Here is a 19,486-nt window from a genome sequence, read left to right as displayed (position 1 = left end):
AAATAACCATCATTAGTCTACCCCTCCAATATCTAAGGGTACCTTTGTTAACTGCCTCTCTTAACTTAAAAAGCAAATTACATGTGATAACATTTCTTATATGTGGGTATAAATTCAGTATAAAAGAAAGAACTCATATACTTCCATGACGTAGAACATATGAAATAGGCTTATTACTACTTATCCACAGAGACTCACAAATGCAGCATGCATGTGGACACACACACACACACAAACTCCAAGATTCAAATATCTGTTTGTGCATTTCCCAGGAAAAATATTTCATGCTCGCTTCTCCCTGCAGCTTTCAGACTACTATATTACATTGCTTCTCTCTGACATTTCTCTCCATTGTTTGAGTGTTTTATTCCCTCTACTTGAAGTATCTTTCATATCACTTTAAACTTCTTTTTCAACCTAGCAAGTATATTTATTTTTTAATGCATAGTTCATATAATTTGTCCTCTGAAGAACCTTCTCAACTCCCATCCACAGTAACAGAATTAACCCACTGTACACCAAGACCGTTTTTATTGGAGAAAGGGGAAGAGGGGGTGCATTGTTCTATTTTACCACTTATCACATTGTTTTGTTATTATTTATTTTTGTATCTGTCACTTCAACTAGAATGTTAGCATTATAAGTGTAGAGGCGATTTTATTCATATTATATTCTCACTACCTATTAAATACCCTCGCACAGAATAGGTGCCTAATAAAAGTTCAGTGAATTAATGAATGGGAAACCAAATGCTACTTTGCTCCAATGAGTAAAATTAATAATCGCTTAAGCAAATCATGGCTTAGGAGGAAAACTCTATTGAATAAAAAAAGCCACATCTATTTCAGAGGCATATATAAGTAACGTTGGCATTTCCTTTACTTCAACTGTTATTTGTGACCTTGTGATTATTAATGCAGCATATAGTACAACAAACAGAAAAAATTCTCTTGGTACCTATGCTTAGAAATATCTGGTACATGAACAGTTAGTGATTTTGAATAATTGAGATTTAGCAATGATATTGTGAATTTATTTTTGTCAAGTGCAGCTTTCTTTCAACAGGTATTATTTACATGCATACTGTGTATCAGTCAGCACTACTTAGGCACCTTTACTATATGTTGAAGTAAACTGGATAATTTTCCAATTAAGTCTAATTTGAAATTAGGTTATGACCTGTACAGTATACACTGAAGACACGTAGACTATACCCTGAACTGGAACACTGAAAGAAACTGAAAATAGGAGTTTTTTTAAAGTAGCAAAGATAAGCAATAAGCAGGATCCTAAAAAAAGAAGGGTCTTCAAACTTTTCAGGAGGGAGTTGACATAGGAGGAGATTTCTAAAGGAAAATGTGCTGTCTGATGAGCTGATGAAATAGACAAAAAGCATATCAGTGTGTTGTTCAGCAAGTTCTCCTTCAGCAGCCTAGTAGGGGCCCCCAGTGATTCCAAAACACAGAAAAGTCATCTGCTTTGGGATCTGTGAATATCTCTCTATTTCCAAAAGCAAGTAGAGAAAAAAAAAAAAGGACAAGGATGGCTGATATTTAAGAAAAGAATGTCTGATCTTAATACAGAACATAGAAGAAATTGTTCAAAACCAATTTATTCTTTGTAAAGATTAACCCCCAAGTGCTTGCCACTGTCAGGATCTGCTTGAATAATCTTCCTAAGGGCTGCTTCAGTGTTTTCACCCAGCTTTTTTGAAAAAGGAAAAAAATTAGTAAGGCATTTTTGTCTGAGTGCTTCTCCTTTCAGTCATGCTAGTGATGTTTTTTCCTTCTTGTTCTATCTTAAAAATAAATAAATAAGTGAAAAAAAATCTTTCCATATAGCAACTTCTCACTCCCTATTGCACACCAAGCCTCTTGTTAATGAAAATTGATTTTTGTGTAGGTCACATAGGAGAGTCATGTACTTCCTGGCATACAGTAAGTCATTTCTGAGTATAGCCTCAGAGAGAGATTCATATCTAGATGTGTGCATAGAATTATATGGAAATGCTAATGGAGACCAACTCTTGAAATGCTAGCAGGCTAACTTCACTAACACTTTCCTGTATTTTCATCTGCCTCTCTCCCCACAAACACATCTTGCCTATGTTCCTGGGGAGAGGGAGTCTATAAATTGATTGTATTCAGTTCCACAGTTTCATGAAACTCAATTTCACCAAGCCAAAGATGTGAAGAGAATTAGAATAAATAATGTCTGGCTGTTTTGACATCTCTGACATTATGTTGTTCTCTTTATTTTGACATGAAAAACTAGATCATATTTGTAGTGTTCATTATCCCAATTAGCAGCAGATAATCTTGGTAACGGAGTGTGTCTTGTTTTACACACAATACAAAGAATTAAGATCCAATGTTCTAAGACAAGGCCCATGTGTGGCATCTTGTATTCAAATCTCTTTTCATTGATGTTATCTACCAACAAGGGTCAATGTATTATTCGATGAAATGCCATGGGACGATTATGTGTTCGTTTCCTATGACGATGAAAAATTCAATGTACTCTATATTTTATATATACTAAACTAAAATATTACTATATATTTTAATGTACTTATTATATATTTAATACATCTTAATTATATATTTGCTAGAACATAAACACACTCGGCAGGGATTTCTCTGTCTTGTTGACTCCTACAAACCCAGTGCCTACAAGAGTGTTTGGCAGATAGTGGTTGGTCATAATAAATGTTTTTGAATGAATGAGTGCATAAATAAATGTAAATACATTTGCTTGAAATCAGTACTATTCAAATCATAGGACCCATCTTTTTTTCACCCTTAGCACACACAGCAACTTCAAATATCAGATATGGAAGTAGGAATGTTCTTCTATCCTACACTGCTATCTTACTATCCCTCCAGTACATTTTATTTAGTCTTAACTTTATGCTTTTGTATGTTCCGTTCACCACTGGGATTTCCTTCACTCTTCATCTCTACCAATCTATGGGTCTTCTTTGCTTAAAGATCTGGCCCAATATTCTAGTCCTACAGTCATTCTTCCTTACATCTCCCTGTGTATCCTCTCAATCTCTCTATACCGTATTTTCTTTTTTTTTTTGGATGAAGAGTGATAGGTGGTTTGGTAAATGTTCAATCATAATTAATTAGTCTAAATTAAGTATTGCGAACTAAATAGGAAGACCCTTAAGAAGAAGGATTAGTTTTCTTCGCATAACACCATTATAGTTTTACACCTGGTAGCATTTGCCCCTCTGAATTCCCACCCCTTTACATTAGTTTTTTTTTTTCCTTCTCTCTCCTTCTCTAAGATCCACGCTTTCTTAATGTTCTGACCTTTTTTTCTTTCTTTTTTTCTTTCCCTATACTCACTTCTCACACTTCCTGTTCAAAACATGAAATATTTTAAAGCATGTCAAAATGTTTTTAAAATGTACTTCAAAAATAAAAGTTATTTAGTTTTTTCCACTAAAGATGTAATGCATATTCACTATACAAATTTAAGCATATAAAAGATAAATATTACTAACAGTTTTACTATTGTCAATAACTTGGATTATTTCTTCCATATTTTTAATATGATGTTAATAATAAATAAAACAGTTGAAGTCATATTCTGTCTATATGAATTTTACCTGGGATTATGAAGTTTTTTTCAAATTAAAAATTGTCATTATTGCTTTCTAACCTCTGAAGTGTACACATCTAAAGCCTTTCTATTTATCTTAAAGCATAAGCTTGAGGGCAGTATTTTTTTTCATCTTAAATAAATTCTACATATTATCTAGTAAAAATTCATGTATTGTGTTTGTATGGCATTGGGGGAAGGAAAGAAATGGAAGGCTATGTGTTACTTACTGCTGATTGTTGATAATGAATTGTTCCATATATTTTCTAAATGAATTTACCTTTTATTCTAACATCATGCTGCAATATTTCCTTTAGAATTGATGGATCTATTTTAATAAACAGTAAAATAATCTTATTGTTCTTCACACATAGAAAACCTTTTTCTGTGTGAGGCAGTCTTTTGATATATAGGTAATTTATTATCAAGGTATATATAGAAAGATTTCAATAACAGCTATATTGGGTGTTTAGAGTATGGTTATTCACTGAGGTATGACAAAGAAGGTCACTGTAAGGTAAGTTGGAGACATCATTATATTTCACTTGGTACAGCTGACCTAGAAGACTTTTAAAAGCAGAGTATGCCCCTATGTCTGTGGTTAGGTGATTCATTAAAGGAAAACTTATTCCTCATCTCAGTTCAATGTCATCTTCTGGAGGATTGTCCCTTATTTGACCCCCATATCAGAACTCTTCTTCCATCCAAAGAACTAAATAGGGTTTGGAACACGATGATGGACTCTTCATTTCAGCCACCAGTTACCATACCTCTTTCTCTTTTGACCTTAATCCTGTCTCTCAGCTTCTATAAGTTTGGCTCAAGGGGTTGTTGAGCTTCATGCTCTCTTGCTCATATACTTTTACAGGTTTTTCTTTTCCTGAACAAAGCAATAATAAAAACAGTTCTGGGATTTTTTTTTGCCAGACATTACTTCCAACTTCCACATAAATCAGAAGATATCTTTACCTATCCTATGTCTTAGTATTTCTCTGAACTTAGATTGCAATTCTGAATGTCTGCAGGGCACTTAAGGCTTACTTTCACAGACTAAGGATGTTTGAGAAGCAGATCTTCTGCTGGTTCTGAATAAAAGTTGTAGGTACAGGCCCAAGACCACTAGAGGAATAGCTTGTCTGAAGCCTTAGCAAACCCAAAGAAAGGGGCCAACTTGTTTTATAACTTCCTTCACCAGAACCCCAGAACCAGGTGAAAGTTTTAGGGTAGAAATTTTTAAACTCTTATTTCTTTCTAAGAGTTTCTTTCAAAAAAAATCTTCCAAATGAACATTTTCTACTCAACAGTGAAAGATTTTTTTTAAAGCTCCTCTTGTCCTAAATAACCTAATAGTTTCAATTTCTTCTTGCTTTCCAGGAACTCATATTCCAGCCAACTATCACATGATTTTCCAATATAAGTATATGGATCATGAAAGAATAAAAACTGAAAGTTACCAATAAAATCCCCTAAATAAATCTAGATATCATCACTATCTATCATATTGATGGTACTCATTGGGAACCTTGAAGGAAATACTCTCATTTGAACTGTAGAGTACTGGTCATGCTCCAGAGAGCATTTAACAGCAAATACACTTGTGCAACCATCTTAATAGCAGTGAGGTAGAGATGCTATATGTATTAGATGAGAAAACTTACCTAAGTGATTGAAGTTTATAACGTCAAATTGCCCCAAACTGTAAAAAAATTTGGGAGTAGATGACATTTGCTTTTGTTATTTTCTATACAGATACCTGCTTATACTTATGCTACTAAGTACCCATTTTTAAAAGAATATTCCTTACCAAACATGCTAAAAACCAATCAAAACAGGTCTTCATCTGAAATATCTGCACTTACCATGTGAATTTTTTCTATAATATAAGGCATACATCACTGTTTTCAGTCCCCATCAGTGGGGTGAGTCAGGGTGTTTGCTATTAGTGACACTAAGTAAAGGGAACAGTTGCACCAAGGAGTTTATTTATTTATAGTCAGTCTGCACTCTTTACAGTCAGTGAACAGTCCATTGAAAACCTCTGTAACTGGTGCATTATTCAGTAACTAGTTCCCTTTCCATTTTGCAGTTATTGTCTATTTATTATGGCATTGGATTTTTAGCTCCATTTTTAAAAAAAATAATAACACTTTGAAAATTTAATAATGACTAGTACAATGTCCTGACATTACCCAGACTGTATTATATTACAGTGAAAAATATATTTCATATAAAAACTCCAGTCGATGGAATATTTTGTTGTCTTAAACAATACCCTATATATATGTCCTAAGCAATTTTCCTTCCACCCAGAAATGAATGTCCATTCTATTGTATATTGTTTTCTTTACAGACTCAAGTGTGTTTAATCTTATCTGCATTTTTTGTTCAAAAAAGAAACCTATGAAATGACTATATAAAATTAATACATGATTCTTATGAATATGCTTCCCAAATTCTAAAATTCAGAAATAGTCAATATATTTCTCTTTTCAAAATTTTGCCTAATATACAAATATATTATGCACAAAGTGGATACATTTAAATTATAATTAACACACTTTGAGCTTGGAGGATGCAAATAACTATTGTCAGTTTCAATTAGCCAGAAGCAGATTGTTAGCGCATGCCTCATACTGTCCTTGCAGATAGTCTGAGGAAACAATGAGGCTTTCTAAATTAGCCAGTTTCCTAAATTTGCATATTCTTTGCACAAAGATTCATTCATAATGGTTAAATCAAGAGTGCCATCCACCAAGCTGACGTGCAATGCTCTTTCTTACACACACACACACACACACACACACACACAAACACACACAGATGCATATTTATTCTCTGTTCCCCAAACTCAATATACTGACAATTATTGAGCTAAAATCATTTTGAATATTTCAAATTACAATAAGACTTGTGTAGTTTGTTAAGATGGGCAAGTTGTTCAAAATACCATGGGGCATCTAGGGGACCTTGGATAAAATACTGGAGGAAGGAAGGGAGAAGGAAGGTAAAAGTAGGACAAGCAGACAACTTGGTTTATTTTATAATTTTTCCTAGGACCAGACCTTGTACATGGGGTACAAATGGTAATATTTTCAAGTTATTACCTCTTTTGCATTGTATATGATTTTTCAGTTGGCAGGACCATAATTGAAATCCACAGTATGCACTAAAATACCATACTTTAAAGTAACCTTGAAGAGTTAATTTGTTTTCTTTTATATCTGATGATAGCAGATGGCATTCCACCATTTACTTCTTTTATGTTTAGGTAAAAAGACTTTCTGACCTAATTGGAGATTTCCAGCTCTAATGCCTCCATGAGTTAAGATTCAGCTAATATAAAGAATGAAATATTAGCTTCATTTTTGAATTTCTTTGCTTTCACTGATTTGTTACTACTATAATGTCGTTTTAAATGTACTTTTAGTATGTTAATTATCATTAAGATAACCAACTGGCTGTTAAAAATTAGAACAGTGTGGAATAAAAATTTTTGATCTATGATTATGTCAAGTTTATTTATAATTCAGTCATTAAGAACTCAGTAATGAGATGTTATTCAGCAAAACTAAATATTGTTCCTAGTTTCAGGTCTCACTGTATTTTTCTATTTTTGGTGAAAAGCGTCATTTTGTTCTCATTTTGTTCTAATAAGGACTAGATTATGTCCATGAAAACACTTTCCCTAGATGCTTAATTCAACCTTTCAAATAATAGAAGGCTAGAAAATAGCAGCTGCTTGGAGAAAGATTATCATCTCATGTGGGGGGTGGTTATAGGGTATTTGGAGAAGATATAGGACTTTCACTGGCCTGACATTTCTCCTACTGAATCAGAAAATCTTGTGCTTCAATCAACAAAGATAAGTATCACAGAATTTCAGGGTGTGTGTGTATGTATATATATATTTAAGATTATTAAAGCGCATAGCTAAAGGACTCAGGGAGATAATTCTAAGTACTTGTTGCCTTAAAATTCTGTGATATATAATATCTGTTTTGATATTGTTATAATTAGTATTAGGTTATATTATCCATACAGCAAAAATATATAAATTATATTCATATATAAATGTATATTATATATCTCAAATATACTACTCTTTCACTAAAATTTGTAACTATGTAACGTGCCTCCAACCCTCCCAAGCTCCTGTAGTCTGCAAAAACTTTCTTTGTAATTAAACCAAATCTCAGCAGATTTCATCACTTAGAAGAGCCACAGCATTTTCTATCAGAAAGATATATAGAAATCATATAGTCCCATCCTTTGAGTTTACCAGGAAGGAGGCTGAATCTCACAGGCCTTCTCAGGTTAATAGCTTCTTAAAGGTGGTATCATGGCTCAAATCGACACCTCCTGCTCTTTAGTCCACTACATCATGCTGTCTCTCCCCATTTTCCTGCATCTTTGCAAACTGTTCAATCTCTTTCCTACCTTTTATTCCTCTTCTAAGTAAAACAAACAAACACAACAAAAAATATTTTAGACTTGAGGATTGACTTTTAATATCTAGTACCATGATTTTCCAAATAATGAGGACTGAAAGGTTGTCTCCTTTGCTCTTTTCTGTCCTGCTTTTACCAACTGTAATTTCTACCATGCAGCTTTTCTTGGCTGAAGATACATGACTTGGGAGGAGTAACACAGAACTATTACCACCAATTAACATCCTAAATCAAATTATCTCTTCAGATTAGGTAAATATATTTATTTTCTATTACTGCATAACACATTCCCATAAATTTATCATCTTACAGTTCCCATAAGTTAGGCTCCTGGGTTAACTGAGTTAGCTATGCTCAAGGTCTCACCAGGCTGAACTCAAAGTGTTGGCGAGGGGTTGCAATCTCATCTGAAGCTTGAGGTCTTCTTCTAAGTTCACATGGCTTTTGGCAGAATTCAGTTCTTGGGGTTGTAGAATTAAAATCCCCATTTTCTTGCAGGCTGTCAGCTGGGGGTCATTTCATCTCCTTGAGGCCACCAGCCATTCCCTCCCACATGGATATCTGTACAACGTGGCAGTTTTTTTCCCTCAAAGCCAGAAGGAAAATCTCTCATTTGCTTCAAATTGCTAGTGTCAAGAGGGGCATAGCCCCATTTCTGGCTCACCTGATTGAGTCAGACCCACCCAGGATAATCTTCCTTTTGACTAACTCAAAAGTCAACTGATATGGGACATTACTTACATCAACACAAACACTTCACTTTTATTATATGACATGACCAAATTACAAGAGTAAAATCCATCATATTTCCAGTCTTTTCTAACTCAAGGGGACGGGATTATACATGGCATATAAACCAGGGGGCAAGAATCTTAAGGGCCATCTCAGAATTTCTCAGAATTCTGGCAACCACAATAAATATTTACCACACAATGAGGAAAAGATAAACAGTGGGTGACTAAAGGGAAAAGATGAAAAGCTTATGTATGTTTAGGGAAGATGGCCTTGAGACAAAACACTACCTGTTGACACTGACAACCAGGGTCAGCTCTGACTTAAATAATTTTAGCTCTTTTATGAATCTTCTCTACGTTCTTAGCCTAACTGCATTAAATGAATACTTATTAAAAGAAGGAAATTTATAAGTACCCATTATGTACTTTCACAAAGACCTCGAAGGAAACATGTTTTTATCATTTTAAGAGATTGTGCTTATACCATGCTCAAAGAAACATATAACCAATTAAAGAAAGTAGAGCTAGACTTGACCTCAGGTCTTAGGCTTGGGAGTTCACTACATTTCTACTAAAACAAAGGTCCTTTATCTTACTTGCTCTGTACACTGGGCTTCACTAGCATTGTTAGGGTACTACCAGCAAGTGGTGCAATCCCTGCCCTCATGGAATGTAACATGTACTTGGCCATATAGTCATCTCACAAGAAAACATACATAATAATGCAAAATAGTTTAAGTGTGAAGTGAACACTAGTTACGTAACAGACATGTTTGTAGTACCAGAGAACACAAAGCATACCTTTATTATAGCTTTCATTGTTCTCTTCTTACTTCTCTGTTTCCACATTAGACCATAAGCTACTTGAGGACAGGGACTGAATCAAATTCTGCTTTGTGTTCACAGAAGTTAGCACAGAACTTCATACTTAATAACATAATAGGCTCCCAGTTTATGTTTGCTAGGAAATAATTATTTTCCCTACAGAGCAATTTGTATTTGTTGTAATTGTAGTAATTTTTATTGCACATGTTCTTTTCTAGCAGAAGTACTAGGTTATACTGAGAAGTTAATGAGAAGTTTTAGTTGGTATTTAGAAAAGAGGATTTAAAATCTAGAATGAAGTTGTATTCAGAAAAGGAATACTGAAGAAAAAATAAGAAAAAGAAATATATATGTGTTTATAATATATATATATATATATATATAGTTTTCTTTCAGCCCCATTTTAGATATTAATGAACCAAAGATGAATAATATGAGATCTCTGTCCTTGAGAGGCGTATAATCCTGTGGCTAGCTCCGCTTGGAAGGGTATGAACAAATGTGTCTCTGTCAATCCTACGTGAGTATTTAACAGAAAAAGACATTGTCACTTTGAGCAAATTAGCATAGGTTGGAGTTTATTTGAGAGCAAAGTAAAATATGTCCCTTTTATATTTTAGTTTCTAAGACAAGGGAACCATAATTAGAAGTTAAATGCTGAATACACATAGGGAAGTATTCATCCAATTAGGTGAAAATGACTCAGTTTTATTACTGCAGTGGAGAACAGAGCAATCTAAGAATGATGAAGATCTCATATATCAACCAATATGTGCATAATTTAATGTATAGTATATATTATGTATATAAATAAATCATTCTATAAACCAAAGGGTATTAAAGATTTTCTGATCTAAGCATTGATTACTTGAATATTTTCCATGTTAAATGACAAAACTGTAAAACTGTAACCCTTGCTAATTGCAAATTTTTCAAAGTCTCTTATATGGGAGGTCTTTAGTAATAGAAGGTCATGTAAACTGTGTAATAAGTCAAATGAGATATTCTGCTAACTGTGGATATGACAGAAGAGGGACTACATGGAAATAAATGCACACATTGTTACTTATCCTAATGAGGCATCACTATTTTTATTCTGCAAATGTTTTTAGTCTGTAATTAATCATTTTGTGAAATTATTTTCTTCTGAAAACTAACAGTAGATGTTTCTTTTTCCTCCCTCTGACCATTCATCAATCTCATCTTATCAGATCACTATGTCCAGAATAGTCAAAGTAGCATGTTTTACATACACTAAATGTAACTGTTATTAACACAACATTTACAGAAAGAAAATTTTAAAAATTATATTTGGATATAATGAGTTTGGTTTGACCTAATAAAGGCCTGAGGGCTAAATTTACAATTCCCCCTTTGAAGCTTGAAGGAGTTGTTTCAATAAATTTATTCAGAAAGGTAGTATCAGTTGGAATTATAACCTAACTCAAGAAGGGCTTAGGTGTTTTTACTCCCCATTTAACCTAACATCTAGCACACTACCTGAGAGTTCTGATAAATATTTGGTTCAGTGAAGGAAAGAATAAATAAATGTGTTCTTGGCTAACCAATTCAGAGCGGGTTTTGAATTTGTTTAAAAAGTCAGGCATATCTTGGGCATATGTCTAAGCTTAGGAGTTAAGTATATGGAGAATAATTACTTGTTCTAAGACAAAATATCAGACCATTATACTGACAATATTCATTTCCATTGTTCATTCCCTATGTTCTTAAGTTCTCAAAATGTCTCTGAAACTTAAGAGCAGCAGAAGCACAGAATAGCAGAACTAGATTAGCCCATATGACACAGACCACAGAACCAATGCAAGGGTAAAGTATATCAGTGCAACTCTAAAGTATGTCAGCTGTAATTATAAATTTGGGGATCAGAATATGACCACCATGAAAGTTTGTGGACCCAGTAGACACACGATGATTCAGACATGGGAGGAAAATGTATTACCTGTCCTCCATATGCCCCCCAACAGAGAAAGGGATCTTTGGGTATCAATGTCAACTCATATTCTGGGTCCAACAGTCCTTGAAATGTTGAATATTCCCTTTTTCCCAATGTACAACTACACAGCAAATGGTCATAGGTCCCTTTGGAGAAGAACTGGGGAATCAGTACCACATACACTCGTTGTGTTTCAGAGTTCTTCTTCATGGAGACCGAGTATCCCCTTCAGTCAATGGGTCTTGGCCTGAGAACTGGCTTACTTTTCAAAGCTAGGATCATGACTCTTTATTGAAGCAGCTGGCCTCAGCCTCATAATCATCCATACTTGGTTATTTTGGGGTGTGTAGACTGGGCAATCCCCTGTTTGACTGCCCATTTAGATTGCCTCTGAGCATACTGTGTTCTATTAACCATGTCTATAGCTCTCTGCAGGTCAGGTCCTACACGCTACCATTTCGACCCTGCCTCTTATTACAGTATCATGCCTACCTTGCTTCTGATGATTATATACCAGTACTTCGCATCTATTATTTTGGGATTCTATCATATCCATTGATATCAAGGTCAGTTCTGTAACAGTATCTCCTACTCTCAGCCCAGGACTTCAAAGAATAGCCATGTCTGAGCTTCTCAACAATATTGGTGGCCCAGCACGAGTGCATTCCTTACCACTTTTGTCAGTAGAGTGTCTCCTGGGACTTCCTACAAAATATAGCTCCCTGGGGGGTTTTCTAGACGTACATAGTATATCCATATCAGCATGCCCACTTCTCTGAGCCTTTGATTCTTTCCTCCAGTGTTTTCCAGGTAAGTCCTGACATTTCTACTTCACTTTGTGAGAGCTATCTCTTTTCCCAAACTACGAGAAGCCACCTAACAGTGTATTAGCACCATTTCCTATGGTCCTTGTCAAGATATTAAATCCTGTATTATAAGAGTGGCCTTATCCTGATACACTCTTCCTTATCTAACTTAATATTTTGTCTCATTTGACTCAACACTCTTAGAATCCAGCCTCAATATATTCTGAGTTCATTTTGGTACATGTTGGCTAGATCCTGTGGCAATTTCAGTGTATAGCCCCTTTTATTTTTTAAAATGCCTAGCACTTCTTTGACTAGTTTATGTTGTAACTTGACTCTAATTATTGGCCTGTTAGCCAGGAAGCATGGAGGCAGAACCTGAAGGGGCAATGTTTTGCCTTTGGGGGGATGGTCCTTTTAGTTGTCTTTAAGCAAGTTGGTGGGCTGCCTTCAACATGGAAAAGTAGGCTATTTTTGTAGACCCAGAGGATTCAAGGTGATATTGAGATACAAGATTTTCAAGTGCACCAATGCAGATGTACTCATCCCAAGTCTTGATAACACAACCTTTCCCAATCAGGACCCTGACTTTGGCATATCAGGCCTGCCTGGGATGAGAATTCAGCCTTCTGGAGTGCTGATATTCTTATAAATATGTACTAGGCCTGACTCTCTCCATTTACTTCCCTCCAGGTTCAGGAGATGAGAGTTCCTTGATATGCTGCCAAGGAAATTCTCTGGCTTTCATACTTCCTGTTATATTGCTTATTAATCATCATCAGCCTTTCACTGTCTTTCTCCAGTGCATAGATGACCCCTAGCACAGCCATTTTTTGGGAAAAGTTCTTATAATTATTCTCTCTCACCACTCCCCACACAAGACTCTCAAATACCTGGGATATCATACCTTCCAGGTCACTCCCCTACTTTAGCATTTCATCCCAGTTTATCACCGATGAAAAGTTTGTGTTGTTCAACAACCACGTGCCAGGAGCTGTCAGTTATGCATCTACTACCAGTTATCCATCACATTTTAGAGTTTGTTCCTAAGAAACTTCCTAATATCAATTCTTTTATGTTAGGTTCCTCAGGAAGCAGATTCTGAGACTCTCACAGTTGCTTACAGGAGATTTATTGGGTAACAACACTGGATTGAGCAGAGGGAGAAGTAGAACTGGGAGAAAGTTGCACCGGTGGCCTCATCAATCTTATAGGGAGCTCTGGAGCTAGAATGGCCCTTCGGAGTTCTTTGGCGGTGAGACAAGAAGGTCAGGCTTTTATGCTCCATTTTTGAAAAGTCATTGGATGTGAGCTGACCCCATGGAAGAGATAAGGCTTTTAGTGAGACAGCTACCTTTCGCTGAGGTCAATTCATAGAAAGAGATCCAGGTGAGAGCCATTAGTCACAAACTCTCCAAACAGCTGGGGTCATTACTGCCTCTTCCTGAAGGGGAGAGTTGAGCAGATCACCATAGCGCCCACTACGTGTTCCTAGAGAAGATTTGCAATTTTACAGGGGCTCTCTGGAAGCCTTGGACTTTAACACAGTGGAATAACCTATGACAGCGATTCTAACTGGGTTAACTTGAAAGGAAAGAGAATTTTAGAACATGTAGTATACTTGGTGGTCCTCAAATAGGTCAGAGTGTCCTGCTCAGGTTTGAAGCTGGCTAGTGTCCCTCAGCTTTCTACATTATACACACTCCAATATTGTGTAAAGTGTAATACAAACCTGTGGCTGCCATCTGCAGGGTTTGTGTTGGATTTGACTTGGATTTATAGGAAAGTCTTGGCTGGAAAAAAAGGTCCTGATCTTGATTTCTGTGCTCCAAAGAGCTCCTATGCCTAGCCATCCACAGCCAGATATCAGGGTTTAAAGCCATCCTCCCAGTCCTCCTTACAGTTTCTTCCGCCCTTTCTGCTTGCAGTTCTCATATTTCAACTCACCGTACAATAGCTGCTAGCTGCATGCATGTAATGATTTTCTGAGAAAAGATTATTAAAACACCTGAGAGAGGAGATTATATTTTTAAAAAGCAAAACTCAGAAAGATTGATAAAATGGACAAACTATGCTCCTTCTGAGTTGAATATGCAATTAAGAAATTAGATTTGTCCTTTAACAGAGCAAGGTGTCCCACCGTATCTTAAGAATAAGTGGGAAGAGGAAAAGAGAAGCTAATTTTAATGTGTATGAATAATAATTAGATAGAATCCTAAATTGTTCCCGTAAAATTAAAAAAATCCTCACTATTTGTCTTTATTTTTTCTCAGTTTGAATAATATCTCACAAATATTAAGTAATTTGAAAAATCCTTGCTATGGCAATATGGTTATTCAAGTGAAAAATTAGCACTTTAAGGGACTTCCAAGTCCACAATGAAATGTTTCTTATAACAATCGCCTCACCGTTAAATTGGATTCACGTTCAAGTCAGTCTCCTTTCAGGCAAAATTACCACATGTAATTAGCTTACACAGAGACTTGCTCTAGCCAAATTAGGCTGTCACTTTATATACAAAGTATATTGTAACGTGAAGGGTCAAAGACCCTCATAATGATAACTGCAAAAGATTTCTCTAATGATAATAATACCCTTGCCTTTAATGGGACTGAGTTTTAGTTTTAACGAAGGTCTAGCAAACGCAGAGATAATGTCTGGTTGAGGAATGGGGTGGGTAGAATTGAGTACCTTTCTGAAACAAACTATCCCTGACCTTATTCTCTATGAATGATTTTATTCAGGATGGCTTGTTACAGATTATTATTTCTCATCCTTCCTACGGCATGAATAGTTTACAAAATCAATAAACAATGACTACCAAGAAATCCACAGCATTTTAACACAAGTTTTCCTAAATTCCTGACTTGGACAACAATTCCTTGGAAATAACTGACAGAAAGAAGTTGAATATTTTGTGAGAAAAGCAATGCAAAGCAGAGAAGGCAGTGTAGGCATAGTTGAAGGGTAACTGTAAACTGAAATAATATTTCTGAAGCAGGTCATACATTAAGAGACGTGTGAGACATGAAGCGAAAACACCCTATCAAGACTGTGGGACTCTTCCTTTTTCAGTCAACAAAGGGTAGCCCTCCTGAATGAATTTTCCCTTCGGAGACCTGGAAATACTTGCCAAAAAAGAATATAAAAAAGAATATATATTTCAAAACAGGAAAGGAGGGAACAGAAGTGACCTCTGTACTTTGAATGAGGACAAACATGTAAATATGAGTGTGACAGGATGCAGTAGAAGCATCATTTAATTGAGAGAAGGAGTCCCTTAAAGAATGAGATATTTACCAGGGGAAATATCTTGGTGGCAAACGGATGGAAATAATAGTTTCTCACAATTTATCTCTGCTGGGTTGGCCCATGCTGCCAAATAAGCAATATGCTCATGTTCAAAATGTCCCTGCTTGTTGAGAGAGCCACACAACCTCAGATCTTTCTTTATTTCCGCATTCCATATATCACTCAGGCACACCTGCTTGGTAGAAGCTAGTCATAGGACTACACTCTGGTAAAAAAGGGATACTGAAATTTGTTTAAATTTCTACATGCAAAAGGCAACTTTAGGAAACTACTAACATGGGAAGGGGATTTTCAAAAGATATTGGGCAGCCACAAATTGCATAGTTCCTCTAGGGCAATAAAGATGATTCTCAGCTCAACTATGAAGGGACAAGCTATTCAGGAGTCTGAGAAAACCAACAGTCCATACTGAAACAGAAGGACAGAGGACTCCAGGAGGGAAGTGTTCAGGAAGAAAACGGAATTGATAAATTAACTGATGAAATTGATCATTCTTTAGGTGTGACAAGGACTTAAAATTTCTGTTGAAGCATTTTGGTAGGTAGGTAAGGATATACCTAAAGTTGTTCAAAAGGAAGGTAAATCAGTATACACTACTTGGCTCAGCAGTGAATCATATTTAAATAATCATAACAATGTAAACATTTAATGATGACAACAAAAAGTGGTGATGTATTAGAAGGATGGGTGGAAGTAAAGTGGGAGAAGAGGAGGGTGAAATAATTTAAGATTACTAAGCCTTCATCATCTTAAATAGATATATAATGTCGGTAATTGAGAAATTGAGAAATATAAGAAAAAGTATATGATTTATAAGTGTAAAAGTTAATCCCATAAGAGTATAGAAGGCATAACTGAAACAGAAGTACAGGTTCCAGGTTTTCTTACAAAACTTACTGTATCATTTGTCTTTAACTCCCTGCATGTAACACTTTGGTAAAAATAAAAATTAGTTAAAATTAAAATAACAAAATCATATACACAATTTAATGCAGAAAACCATCATAAACTTCTATGATCCTAATATAGCTAGTTACTACTATTTTGATAACATGCACTTCTTACAGGTTTTTCCTAAATGTTTTCCCTCCACTACATTAAACATATGCGTGCAATTTTATACCATGCTTACTTACTTAGCATTATAACCTAAGAATTTTTCCATGTTTAACCTGCCTAGAATCATCACCTTTAATGGCATCCTTTAATGGCATGTTATCACATTAGGTATATGCTCCCGCAGCTACTCAACTAGTCCATTGTTCTTGGTCTGTTAATTCAGTCAATATTTACTATAATAAATAATAATAAAATAAAGGTCTTTTTACATATAAATTTTTTGATAATTTTAATATTTTCCCCAGGATCAATTCCAGTTAGTAGGATTACTGGTTTGATAAGTGAACCGATGAGAAGTATGGGTAATACACCTAGTATAGTATCCAACACAGTTTTCAGTGATTGTTAAATATTTGCTACCATCTCCAAATAACACATTTCCAAATTGTTTTATAAGAGAGTAGAACCAATTGGCAAAGTCACCAATGATGTAGCAGAATTTTTAAAATACACCCAACAAATGGTAATATTAATATTCATTCATTAAACAAATATTTATTGAGTACCAATTATGTCACAGAAGCTCTTCTAGCTGCTGGGCCACATGACTAAGATTCTATTTTAATGGAGCTTACGTTCTAGTGGGAGAGATAGGTAATAGACAAACACACAATATAAAACAATAATATTATAACACAATACTATATACTCAAGTGCTATGAAGAAACTAAAGCTCGGTAATGTTATAGAAAATTAATGGGTGGGGATATAAGGAGTTATTTTGAATAGGGTGATCAGGAAAGACCAGTCTTAAGAAGTAACATTTGAGCAGAAAGTTGAGAGAATAAGCTATATTGTCAAATGGGGAAAGAATCTTCCAGACAGAAGAATGTAAGTGAAAATGACTAAAGTGGAAATGAGCTAGCTGTTCAAGAAACAAGAAGGTTGGTGTGGTAGGGAGTTAGTGAGACATGGAAAGAGTGGTATGAGATAAATTGGGAAGGTAGACAGGCCCTGTAGACCAGAGTAAGGAGTTTTGGTGAGAGATGATCATGAATTAGAGTGATAAAGTTGAGGTGCTTAGAAGTGGTCAGTTTGGATAAATATTTTGAAGGTAAACTTATAGGACTTCCTGATGGATCAAATGCGGTTATGATGGAAAGAGAGGACTCATTGGATTTTTGACATGCACAAGTGATGACTGACGGTGCCATTTACTGAAACTGGCAAGTCTGAGGTAAGGGTGGTTTTGTGCCAGGGAAGTCAGTTTGTTTTGAATACGTTGTTTAATAATCCTATTAGGCATTCAAGTGAATATGTCAGGAGGAATAAGCTGCTTTATTCAAACATTTGATTATTACTGATATTGAATATTTTTCCATTTCCCTTTTTGTGGTCATATTTCCTATTTTGTAATTTATTTGTTATGTGTCATTTTATATTAGAGCCTTTATATTAATTATATTAAGTGGACATATCATATTTGTGACAAATCGTTGCATTGTTTACTTTTTTTTTTTTTTTTTTTTTTTTTTTTTTTTTTTTTTTTGTGGTACGCGGGCCTCTCACTGTTGTGGCCTCTCCCGTTGCGGAGCACAGGCTCCGGACGCGCAGGCTCAGCGGCCATGGCTCGCGGGCCCAGCCGCTCCGCGGCATGTGGGATCCTCCCAGACCGGGGCACGAACCCACGTCCCCTGCATCGGCAGGCGGACTCTCAACCACTGCGCCACCAGGGAAGCCCGCATTGTTTACTTTTATATTAGAGTTTAAGGACATACAACAGATCTTAAGAATAATTTACCAGTTATTCTCATTGCAATTTATTCTATTGCTTTTAAGATATTGCCCTTCCAATGCTCTGATAAATATTCAATTTTATTTACTTTTATCTAGTTATTGAAAGTTATTTAACTTTAATCCCTTGGGCATTCATTGGATTTGTGTTAGAATACCATGCACACACAATGTTAACATAAATTATTCTAGAGGTTTTTAATACTAAATAAAATGTTAGTATACTTTATTTATTTAGGATATAAAATTCTGAAGAGAAAACAATTAGTTATCTGTGTCTAATACAGGCAGTGAATGACCCTTGGTGCCTATCTGATGCACATCTCTTGGATTGGTTGTTATCCTACACATACTGACATGTAGTTATTTCCTTGAGGTGTATTTCCTGTAAGCAGCTCTTATAAAAGAGTTGGTAACTCAGACAATTGGTAAAGTGAATCACTTTCACCTAAACAGCATTTGCTGTGTTTAAGTTTTGAATTCTTGATCTAGAGCTTTTCCAATTTAGAGCTCAGAGTTCAAGTTCATGCCCTTCCATAATAACCAGTGGTTGACTATTTGCATTTGGTACTTTTGTTTGTGGATCCTATTTTGATTTAGTCTTTTCATTGTTTGTTCATCTTGGTTGTCATAGAAAGTCATAAATGATCTCTTAGGCTATTTATTCTGTATACCCTTTCTTCTATAGTTTTTTTCAAATGACTTGTCATTTTTACATTTCTTTAAATGCTTCACTCTTGATTATTCAAAAACACAAAGCTTTCAGAAACACAAAAATTATTTGATTAATGCTCAGGAAAATAGTCACATCTACCATTCTTTTCTATGTAGTATCTTCATTTCAGAATTGAAATTATGTATTGATTAAAATATATGTGTATGTATGTCTATATGAAATATATGTATTTTTCCACACCACATGTCAGTGAAGGTATTATTATC

The sequence above is a fragment of the Phocoena sinus genome, chromosome X, assembly GCF_008692025.1.
Source record: "Phocoena sinus isolate mPhoSin1 chromosome X, mPhoSin1.pri, whole genome shotgun sequence".
NCBI classification, from domain to species: domain Eukaryota; kingdom Metazoa; phylum Chordata; class Mammalia; order Artiodactyla; family Phocoenidae; genus Phocoena; species Phocoena sinus.
This window is presented reverse-complemented; position numbering follows the sequence as displayed.